Raw genomic sequence first — 11772 nt, 5'->3', positions numbered from 1 at the left:
CAAGAGAAAAACAACAAATCTTTTTGGGTTTTTGTTTAAGTGGCTAAACTATTAAATGAGCTTGAGAGAAACCTTCACAAAACTTGAGGGAAGAGAGGGAGAGATGGGGATCTTGGAAATTCCAAGGGCTTGAGCAAGAATTTGAGCTGGAGATTGAGCTCCCCATCAATGGCTTCTTATAGCTAAGGAAGGTGGGGGCTTGGAGGCATCATGGGTAGGTTGCCCGACCTCCCTCTGCCCCATTCTGCCATGCCACTTAGTGCCATCAGTGCTCTAGATTCCTGACATGAAATAAAGGAGAAAGGAGATGTGACCAAAGGGGTCATGGAGTGGTCGGCCGACCCTTTCCTGCCTCCATTTCTAGGTTTTCAAAATGTTCAAAGCATGGGATTCCAAGCAAAGAGCAAGGGAGTGGAGGATGAAATGACCCAAGTGATCATAGGGTTGTTAGGCAACCGGCCCTAGACCCCTTTCTTTTTTCTTTTGTTAATTCGAGGGTCACCTCTTGCTCCCCATTTGCTCAAAGATGGCCGAAGGAATCCTAGGGGGTCGGTCAACCCTCCTCTTCCCTCCAAATTAGTTCATTTTTTGTGAAATTTTTGTCTCAAAACCAAAAATGCAAAAAGGGAAAATGGTTTGTCGAAATTCAAACATGAAAAATTCAAAATGAAAATGCAATTGAAAATGCAAAATGCAAATTAAGAAATCAAATATGGGATAATTACTAATTTACCTATTGGCGAGGCTCCTTGTTTTGAGTCCTTGGGGTAGGACTTTGAAAGGTCCAAATATGGCAAGAGGGGGTGAATAGCCTATTTAAAAATCTACAAGAACACTAGAGCAATTGATTAGTATGATGAACGACGTAATGCAAGATTGCTCTAGCTCTACAAGGGTTGCAAGCCACCTATCCCAACAATTCTAGTTGCTATAATCACTAGGCACACAAGAGCTAAGTCACTACTCACTAAGAGCTCTCAACAAGGCTACACTAAAGAGCTCCACTAGATGAAACTAAGCTACAAAGCAAGCTCCCAAAACTAGCTACACTAAAGAGAGTGCTACAACTAGTTTGCAAGAAAGTAATGGAGTGAGTAGGGTGATTATATTGCCGTATTGAGGAATGAACCAATCACAATATGTAGACAATCCAATCACCGGGAGAAATCCAATCACACAAAGACACAAGATTTTTCTCCTCGAGGTTCACGTGCTTGCCGGCATGCTAGCCCCCGTTGTGTCGACCAACAATTGCTGGTTCGATGGCTAAGAGGTGTTGCACAAACCTCACCAACAAATGGCACCGCAAGAACCTACCCACAAGTGAGGTAACTCAATGACACGAGAAATTTACTAGAGCTACCTTGCGGCTCTTCGCCGGGGAAGGTGCAAGACCCCTCACAATCACTAGAGCCGACCACGAACAATCACCAACACATGTCGAAGCTCCTCCGCTGCTCCAAGCCATCTAGGTGATTGGCAACCACCATGAGAAACAAGAAATCCGCAGCCACAACAATCCCCAAGTGCCACAAGATGCAATCACTCAAGCAAATGCACATGAAATCACTCCCACTCTCACTACGATGATGAATCAATAATGGAGATGAGTAGGAAGTGTTTGCTTAGGTTCACAAGGATGTCAAGTATGTCAAAGTGCCAAGAGAGTGAGCCCCAAGCTGGCCAAACACTATTTATAGAGCCCCTCAAATGAATAGAGCCATTAGGGTCAAGGGAGGGGGCTCTACGTGCCGACGGGATGCGCCAGTCGGGATGACCGGACGCATCAGCCTCAACGTCTAGTCATAGGATCGCCTCCACATGTCACCCTTTTAAATATCATTCGTCGATTAACAATGGTAAAAAATGGTTAGTGCTCAAGTCAAACAACGACCGGATGCGCTGCTCCTAACTCACCTAACGCAGCGCCACGCCAGGTTTGATCAGTTTCTAGAGACGATCCAGAGCTAGAAATCAATGACCGAACACGTCAGGTCCAAGGTGACCTAACGTGCCCCTGCATCCAGTCCACTTAGCGCTCTTCTCTATGCACCTACGAGCTAATGCCAGCGTATGTCAGCACTTGACCTAACGCGCCCCCTGCACAGTCCGGTCACAACTTCTGTTCAACGTCCGATTGCGAAGCCAAGCCACTGCTGTGCTACTCCTCCTCTGGTTAGCATGATCAGGAGGCATGGCTAGTGTTAGGTAACTACGTCAGGTCACTCCTCGCTGTCCTCCAGTAACCACGCCATGGCTAAAAATGACCTGTACACGCCCGGGGTGAGTCTGGTCACCCTGGCGCTAGGAGTCCGGTCGAGCACCTTCTCCTCCTTTTCTTTTCTAAGTCCACAACCATTTTGCCCTTCCATCCAAGTTGCTAACCACAAAGTGTAGAACTTGTGTGCACGTGTGTTAGCATTTTTCAAAGCATTCTACAAGGGACAAAGTTAGCACAATAGATTCCTAAATGCATATGCAAGAATCATGTCACCTAGTGGCACTCGACAACTGCTTAGCCAAAGATTTCCCCTCTTTATAGTATGGCTATCGATGCCTAAATGCACTTACACCCTCTATAGTGTCTTAAGTGCCAAAACAAAAACCTATCTTATACCTTTTGCCTTGATCTCCTTGGTTTTTGTTTTTCTTTCTTCTTTTCCAAATGTGAAGCACTTGATCATCTTTTGGTCATCACCATCCACCATGATCATCCTCTTACTCCACTACTTGGAATGGGACCATCCTTTCAAGTCTACACACTTAGTACAAGGATTAGTCCCTAGGTTTCATCAATTACCCAAAACCAAACTAGGGCTTTCAGACTTCTCGGTCATGTTCATGCTTCAGGTGCATTGTTTCAATCCTAGAGATGGAGACCGAGATGTGTGCACCTCCTCCTCCTGCCAAACCTATTTGGGTTCTAGTTGTGATTTTTATTCAGGCGAGTTCATCCTTCTTGACATGTTCGGTCTTTTTGACCTTTGGGGGTTGATTCCTCTGGCGTGGTGCTGATCGAGGCCTCCTTTTGGCCAGGGTCACCTTGGCCTATGTGTTAGCATTATAATCGTTGAATGGACACTTTACCTTCCAACCTAGGAATTGGAAGTGGATTTGGCCTGATCCCACATAAATGACCACATTCAGGGTATGGAGGAATGGCCTTCCAAGGATGAGGGGAACTTCCTCATTGGTGCCCATATCCAAAATGATGAAGTCCATGGGGACATAGTCATCCTTCACTTTCACCAGGATGTCTCTTGCTAGTCCCTCTAGGAATCGGATTGTCTAGTCCACCATCTGCAAGCTGAATAAAGGTAGGGGACAAAGGTCCACCTAGCAGGTTATCATAAGTTACCTTGGACATGACTGTTGATGCCTAATCCAAGGTTGCAAAAGGCATTGTGGAAGACTTGTAGTCTGATTGAGCACTCGATCAGTCGGGTGGCCAGGATCTCCCTTCTTGGTGATGAATGGTGGATTAAGGAGATAGCCAGTAGTTGGATCGAAGTGGAGGCTTACCAAACATCATTGTGACCAACTTAATAGTTTCAACCAGATCCTCAGGTTTCCCAGGGATCTTACCTTACTCAAAGGACGGGACAATGGCTGCTAATTGAGCTAATTGTGTTTCTAACATTTTATTAAAACTTAATTGATTTTTATGGCAAAAGAAAATCCTCCATTTTCTCACTAAGGTTTTCAAGAATCTTGTCATTAGCAAGCAACTTTTTATTTATGCTACCATTGATTTTAGATTGCCCTAAGACAAGATCTTTCAAGGAAGGTTGGCTATTGTAATTATTATTGAAATCATTATTGTAACCATTACCTCCATTACCTTGGTAGAAGGCGCGTGCATTCCATCCTCCTTGCTGTTGGGATCGATACCCATTGTTGTTGATTGATGATGATGAAGTTCACATCTTCCCTCGTTTCAGGATAGTTGTTGCCCGAATGATCATCTCCGCCACATCCCTCACACTATGGATCAGCTTCTATAGCTCGTGTGGTGGTGTAGTGTTGAATGGCCTCATGATCCTTCTTAGAGTTGGATCCTTCTTATATCTTCTTCATCATGAGGTCCATTTTTGCTAGAGATCATGTCCACCTCATGAATGGTGTGCATACCACTTTTCTTTAGGCTAGAGGTGCTCCTCATTCCATCCTTGGTTGGTAACCATGTTTTCAATGAGGTCCTTGGCATTCCCCACATTGAGTTGGAGAAATGCTCCCCCAGTAGCACATGTAGGTGACTACGGGCCATGTTGGTCAGCCCATGGTAGAAACCTTCAATTAAGAGCCAATCTTCTATCCTATGATGAGGATAGGCACGAATGTACTCCTAGAGACGTTCCCATGCTTTGGGAATCGTCTCGTATGATTGTTGTTGGAAGCTTGAGATTCTTCCACTGAAGGGCATTGGTCTTATCCATCGGGATGAACTTCTTGAGGAACACGTTGGCACATTTTCCCATGTGGTGGCTTCCTCCTTGTTGGCGTAGAACCATCGCTTTGCCTCCCAGAGCAAAGAGAACGAGAAGAGGCGAAGGCAGATGGTGTCAGACGACACTCCTTTGACATTGAACTTACCACACACCTCCATGAAGTGTTGAAGGTGGGCATTGGCATCCTCATAGGGCTTCTCACAAAATGGGTTGGCTTGCACCATATTGATAAGCGTAGGCTTGAGCTCAAAGGTGGTGTCTCCCAAGTTGAATTGGGGTCCCATGGCCACGTTAGTAGCCTGATGGGGCCAAGAAATTGGAGATCGTCTTTTGGGCCATAGCTTCCTTGAGTAGTGGTACAGAGCCTCCTTCCTGGAATGGGTTCAAATCCAAGGTGAACTTTTGAGGGGGAACTTGATGGCATCTAGTTCTCCTCAACAATTGCTCAGGATCTTCAGTGAAATTGCTCGGTAATTAGAAACTGCTCATACATTGTCTTGCTTCACAATAAAGAGAAACAAAGACAAGGGTAAGCCCCTACAACTAATTGATAACTAAATTGATGGTAAACTCTGAATTCAAATTTATTAAAATTCCTAGGTTGATGCTTTCTCCAGCAATGGTGCCACAAATGCTTGTTGGTATTTCTTATGTCTATTGGATAGTTTCGCAAGCACATAAAATATACCGATGTAGCACTTCAGCCAGGCATATTCCAAGGTATCGTTATTTTTCCCCAAGGGAAAGCGGTAGCTAGGAATGATAATGAAAGAGAGATCATTATATATGCCACAACTTAGTGCCAACTAGTGTAAGGGGGTAAACGAAATATGATAGGAAGGGTTGATGCAACAAGCCAAGATAGGCGGTTTTGTGTAGGGATCCAATCTCCCCAGGCACTCGAGTACATGTACAGGCTTTGGTCCATCGATCGTTGCGCATCATTAAGTCCTATTTTGAAGATAAGGACAGATCGATAGGACACAAAATCTGAACCACCTCGTTCTCCCTACTCGCATTGTTGCATCCATGACTCGCCTAGATGGCCATGCAAGCACTTATGAGAAAGTAGACTTGGGATGCCCCTATGCCTGATTAATCTTTGTCTTCATTTATCTGCTAAAACAAAAGGTAATAGGGTTTAATATAATAAAGAGTTTCTTTTATGAAATATGTTACTGTTACCTAGTGTTCGACTCGGTTCGAGCCTTTTTCCCACTGAGCCAAGTACTTTGCGTCTCTTTGGGTACTCCTGCTCTGACGAGGTTTTAATCAATGCAAACATCTCGACTAAGAGTATAGGGTGTTTCCCTTTGGACTAAGAAGTCCATCGAATCAGGTGTTCTAGTTTAGGATTCACCTAGATGAACGACGAACGCGTGAGCAGCAAAGGCATTTGCAGATGTCACTCTTCGAGATGTTAATAGGTATAACGAGTGGCGCCCATGCCCTAGCATAATACATGGCTAGGTTGCCCCATCATGAGGCACGCCAAACTCTTTTTCCATATTCAGGAGCTCATACTTTGGCCAAACAAAATCAACCATTCTCCTAGGTTTCCCCACAAGGCGTGTGACCGTGCATCCCTTGAGATTATGTACTTCAAGCTCGCTCGGATAATTTGAGAGATTTATGTGACTGACGAGTGCTAGAGGTTTTAGAGCCATACTTATGGCCCTTCCAAACTATAACACCCCTAGTGTTAGTCATGAGTTCAGCAACGAGTTTGGACTCAAATAGGATATGTCAAGCAATGATCATGATCTCTAGTTCATAATCTTGAAAGTGGTGATGGAAGTGCTAAGGTCAAATCTATGAAATTGAGTCCCAACTTGAACTTGGATAATACACCTTGTTTACATCTTGACCCTTTTCAAATGTAGGCTTGAGTAATGTTGAAGGTGCCCCTTTCATGTGCCTCACATCTATTTCCATCTACATTGACTATTGGAAAAGTTTCATGAAGTTTGAAGCCAAGAAGTCACATGAAATGATAAGTTATAACCTTTCTTGAATTGCTTCATCAGGTGAATGGGGACATGGGATGTCAACAAAACCTTGCTACCTTGTCCAAATAACTTTAATTGAACTCTACAACAAAAGTCATGAAAGGTTCATGTTGAGCAAATGTCAAGAAAATGCTTCAATGGACCAAAAAGCATAATTTAAAGCTTTATTGTGATACTGCATTGACCAAAGTAAAGCAATAGTTTCTGTTCAAGATACAAGGTTTGACCTTTAATAAAAGTGGTAATTTGGTTTGTGTTCTATAAACTTTGTTTTTTGGATCAAGAGCCAAATCAGCTTGGAAATAAGTCAAACAGAGGCTCAAAGATTGAACCTGCTGCTATTTTCCACCCCTTAAAAATATTCTAAGTCATGAGATGTCAACCGATGTCATAAGGTTGGCATGCCGTGTTCTTGTGATTTCATTAAGCAACTTGACTTGATCCCAAAATAAAAGTTGGAGATAATTCATTGGAGAAGAGCTCAGAAAAATTTGGACTCAGTTTGACCAGTTAAATTGGGATCCAACCGGGCAAAGCTTAGCCCCGTTTAAACTGTAGACAGTGTCTCCTAATATGTCACCCTAATGTCCTAAGTGCCTCAATAAAAGTTGGAGAGCATTAGGAGTACAACAAACCTCATATAAGGCCAAGGCCCAGATCGGACTGGAAATGGCCCAAAATTGGATCCGAACACGACCACCTCGTCGCCCACCAGGTGTTCATGAAAATGACAACGTGATCCGCATGCATGAGTTTGCGCCCCCACCATAACGACATGTGCCCTACCTCTCCCATGCTCGATGTGTGGATGGTGATCCCTAGCACCGAGCCCCAGCTTCCTCTCTACCTCTCGCGCTTGCCTTCTCTCGCTCTCATCGCTCAGTCGCTCTATAGCCATGGCCACCCGCCGAAGACCTAGTGCCATATCCTCCTCCTTCCTCCTCCACGCCGGCTGGCCCCTCCCTTATCCTCCCCATGCCTCACCGCTCCTGCCACGCCCCTTCGCCGACCGCATCCGTCACCGTGGTCATCATCGCTAGAGCAGCTGCCGCTGTAGACCGCCCGCCTCTGTGGCCGGGTAGCCTACAGGCCATCGTTGACTGGGGCTGCACCCCTTAGTTGGTGCACCCTATAGGCCAGGAAGCTATGCCACCACTTCTCCTCTACTCGCCGTTGACCACCCCACAAGAACCAACGGCTCCAAGCCAGTCCCTTGCTGTGCTCTGCTTGAGAGGATGAAGAAAGGGAAGAAAACAAATTAGAAACTCTTTCTAGGGTTCCTGATGCAAGATGTCTAGAGAGAGTCATTTTACATATCTAGGCTTAGTTAATTAGAGGAAAGACTAGGGTTCCCAATGCAAAAGTGTTTTTCCTTTTCTTTTCTATTTATTGCATTTAATCGGCTAAAACTTTGAAAATCATAGTAATTCATAGAAAAATCGTAAAATAGCAAATGAAGATGTTTTGGAATTCTTGTGAGTAGATCTAGGCAGTAGAGTTATAATCTGATATGTGTTAGTAGAAAGTTTCTGCTATTTTTTATTTATTTATGTAAATTAGGGTTTTCTATGAATAAATTCATATATAAAGTTGTATGCTCCAATTGCTGTGAAATTTTTATGGTAGGCTACTGATGTCATATGTGTGCTGTGGTAAAAATTCCATGTTCATTGGATGCAATATGACTGAGTTATTGATTTAACTTGATTAGTGCTTAATAAATGGTTTTAAATGATTTATAATTAAAATAAAGATGCAAAAATGGAAAATGTTGTTCCATTACCTTGGTATGAGGTTGTTGTGTCATGTTGATACATAATATGGCCATGTATTTGCAGAAAATAGTGTGTTTTAAATTATCTTGCTCTCACATGCTTTATTACAATGTTTTTATTGTAGTAAATAATTTATACAGTAGCCATGTTTTGATATCACCTATCACCTGTAAAAATTCCAGCTCCCAACTCTTTGGTTAAAATATCACCTAAAAATAATATATAGATGTTGCATTATATAAGTAGAGGATGAAAGTTTGTTAGTATATGCTGTGTGTTTATGCCATGTAATACTTCTAATAATTGGTGCTAAGTAATGTGATTGCTTGGTTATGATTAGGAGCTGCATATATAACAATAAAATGTTAGCTGTTAATCACATAAACGGTAAATGCCTATAGATGTATCTCTTCTATTGTGGCTGCTAGAGAAGTTAGCAATCTGGTGATGATTTCATGGCTTAAATGATGTTTCCTGTAGATATCTTGAATACCAAAGCTGTAGATAATTTTCTTATCTTGCATTTACTAAAATTTCATGATTTTAGGCCTGATGGTTTAGGAGGTATAGATTTTAGGAGTTTGCTGTCAGGTTTTGCAGGTCCTCGGAACAGAGATGCCTTCTTGGTGTTGTTTGACCTTGATAGCTATAGAATCATCTTAAGATGATAATAATAAAGTTATAAACAACTTAATAAACTTTCCATAAAGTTAAGAATCATGTTTGTTGGATGATTAGAACTCTAGTTATGCATTTCTGAAATTCCTATCAGTTTTCTGTCCTAGTTTGTGCATATCTGTTTTTAGTGTTTTTCAACCTTGTTAACCTTTGAATCAGCTTTAGGTGTAAATAACAAAGTCGTAGACAATTTCCTAAGCTTTCCAGAAAGTCTAGGATCACCTTTATTTGATGCCTATAACTTTGGTTATGGTTGAAACAAGTGCCTTCTATGTTGCTGTCCAGATTCTGGGTATGTGCTAAGTTAATTGCTTTAGCTTACTCTTGTTTGGTTAAACATATTTTGTTAGTTCTTGATTAATAAATGCTTTGATGTAACTGAACTTGAGTTGACTAGCATGCCTTGCTTGATGTGCTTGCTATCTCTATGTTAGACTTGATGTAAATAACTTGCTCTCTAGGTGCTCATGTCATGTGGTGTAACCTTGTGCTTATCTTAAAATGCTTGTATGTGATGCATCTCATGTTACCATTCTTCGCATTCATGCACTTGCATCTTGCATCTCATTTAGGATACGCTAGATGAACCACGCAGAGAACCAAAGGGCATGATGTTGGAGCTGAACCCGAAGATGGTGTTTGGTGGACGGATCCAGAAGATGGAAGGACTTCGAGAGTTCATGCCTGAAACTAGAGATGCTCGCCAAGCGAGTGTCATCTAACAAGCACTGACCTAGTGTTGGATCCTAGGCAAGCCTCGGAGCATTTTAAGTCTCCTACCCTCTCTTTTTACAAATGCACATAAGTATAACTTTTGTATGCTACATTAGGTGATAGGAGTTGAATGAAACCGTTGGTGCATAATTCCTACCTTGTCCATTGTATATAAATACATGAACCCTTACTAGTATGAGTAGGACGTTCTATGCTTAGCCATGCTTAGACCAGTAGAAGTGGGTGATTTCCTATCACCTATAATATAGGTGGATACCTGGTCATGGTTGTCTATATTTGCTATCATGGAAAATAACCATGTAATGATGAATAAATGGAGACCGGACTGGGATCTGGTGATCGAGAGGTAGCAGGACATGGAGGTCTTGGGTGCATATTTATCCCGTCTATGTCGGTTAAGGACCGCACTGTTGTTGGTCCTCGGTCATTTTGAACACAACCTCTCACTTAGCTGGTCGGATAACTCATTTTGACCATGAAGCTGGGTAGCTCAACTCAGGCCGGGCTCAGTTCTGTAAGAGTGTGCACACTAGAGATAGTAAGGATGTGTGAGGAGCCAGATGTGAGACCAAGGGCAGGCTGGGCCTGACTGTCCTGGCAGCTGGTTGTCCCTGATTGTGCGGTACTGATCGAACCCGTGACATGTGTACCTAAGTTGTATCAAAGGTGACCTAAGACTACCTTGACGCTGGTATGTATGGGTTTGCGTTAGGAATACTGCCCAGCTGGTTGCAATCGATTCGAATAACCGTCTCTCCCGAATAGTGAGAAACTTGACCGGGCTTCCTTCGTTCGTAGTAACACTGGATGGAACATGATGATTATATGATAATTCGGATATGGTTACTAATGTTTGCTTTAGCTTAATCAAGTGATTGCTCTAGAATAAGTGCAAAGTTAGCCATAATAAGCTTCACTAAACTTGATGCTAAAATATTGACTAAAAGATTAAAAGTAAGGACTCATGGTAATAATCCTCTTTTTGCAAAGTTATGCTATACAACCAGCTCCATGAAATAAGTCTTGCATATCCTTGAGAGTCTTTTTATTTCTCTCTGGTCGGGTAAGTCTAGCTGAGTATATTCGAGTACTCAGGGTTTATCTCATCATGTTACGGGAGAAGTTCTCAGCCTACTGAAGATGGTGGCTAACCTGCTAGTGGGCTCGACTGACTCTATATTTATTTCTCGTCTATATGCTATTGTTGGAGGATGTTCCTTATCCTAGCAGTGTATTTGAAACTTATGTTATTGTAACCATTTTAAAGCTATGCTGTTTTAGCTATCACATTTGTAAACTTGGCAACATATTATTATTTGTGAACTCAATTGTAAACATTATTTCCGCTGCAACTCCGTGTATGTGATGTGTATTTTCTTAATCAGTGCAATCTTGGTTGTGATGTTGATTTACCGAGGTCCTTCATGACACTCGATGGACTACCTGGTTTATATAAGTGACAAGTGTGTGCATGCCAACATGTTAAGCGGGGGTAGCCATGCTTGAGCTTGTATAAATTGGATCATTCAGTCGCACAAACTCCCCTAACTCTTATAATGATTGGATCGGTATTCACCAATTATACCAATCAAGGAATGAAAATTAGGCCGAGTGCTCAGCCCCAAGTATTGGACCACCTAGTTGCACTAGCTTAGATTGATGGTTCATCAGGTCCATTGTGGTTACGTGGATGAATCCCTTCTAGGTGGAGTTGAAGCGTGCATGGTTCTTCTTGGGAAACATGGTCCGCTAAGATTGAAGGGATGTAGCTTCGCCTAAACTCTTGTTGTTGCCTAGTGCAATCGAAGGGAAGTCGAACGGCCACCTCGCATTTCCTACAACAAAAAAGGAGGAAAAGGGGTAGTAAGTATCAAACACGTTGAACTCACCTTCCTCCTTCATCCCTAGTGCTCTGTCCTCTAGATAGATCCATGACAAATGGAGCACTCGAGGGAGGAGTCACCTAAGAAGAGGGGTGATGAGATCCTAACATATGGGTATGTTAATCCTTGGGTCCAATGGCTCCCGAATGATGAAGACCCCCATCCAACCCCTCTAGGATCACCTGACGGCTTGAGGGCTATACCCATCAGGTACGCTTGTGTGCACCCTCTGAGAAGAAACCCG

At 42.8% G+C, this 11772-nt stretch overlaps 1 non-coding gene across 1 annotated transcript; it reads left to right on the top strand.

Annotated features, from left to right (window-relative positions):
- The first annotated feature begins 4313 nt into the window (after window positions 1-4313).
- On the top strand, window positions 4314-4421 carry LOC136530060 (small nucleolar RNA R71). Its single transcript, XR_010777567.1, has one exon. It is a non-coding gene; the product is annotated as a small nucleolar RNA R71 (small nucleolar RNA).
- Window positions 4422-11772: the final 7351 nt, after the last annotated feature.

Source organism: Miscanthus floridulus, chromosome 19 (genome assembly GCF_019320115.1).
Source record: "Miscanthus floridulus cultivar M001 chromosome 19, ASM1932011v1, whole genome shotgun sequence".
Taxonomy (NCBI): Eukaryota; Viridiplantae; Streptophyta; class Magnoliopsida; order Poales; family Poaceae; genus Miscanthus; species Miscanthus floridulus.
The sequence above is the reverse complement of the archived record's forward strand: the minus strand, read 5'-3'. Positions and strand labels throughout refer to the sequence as shown.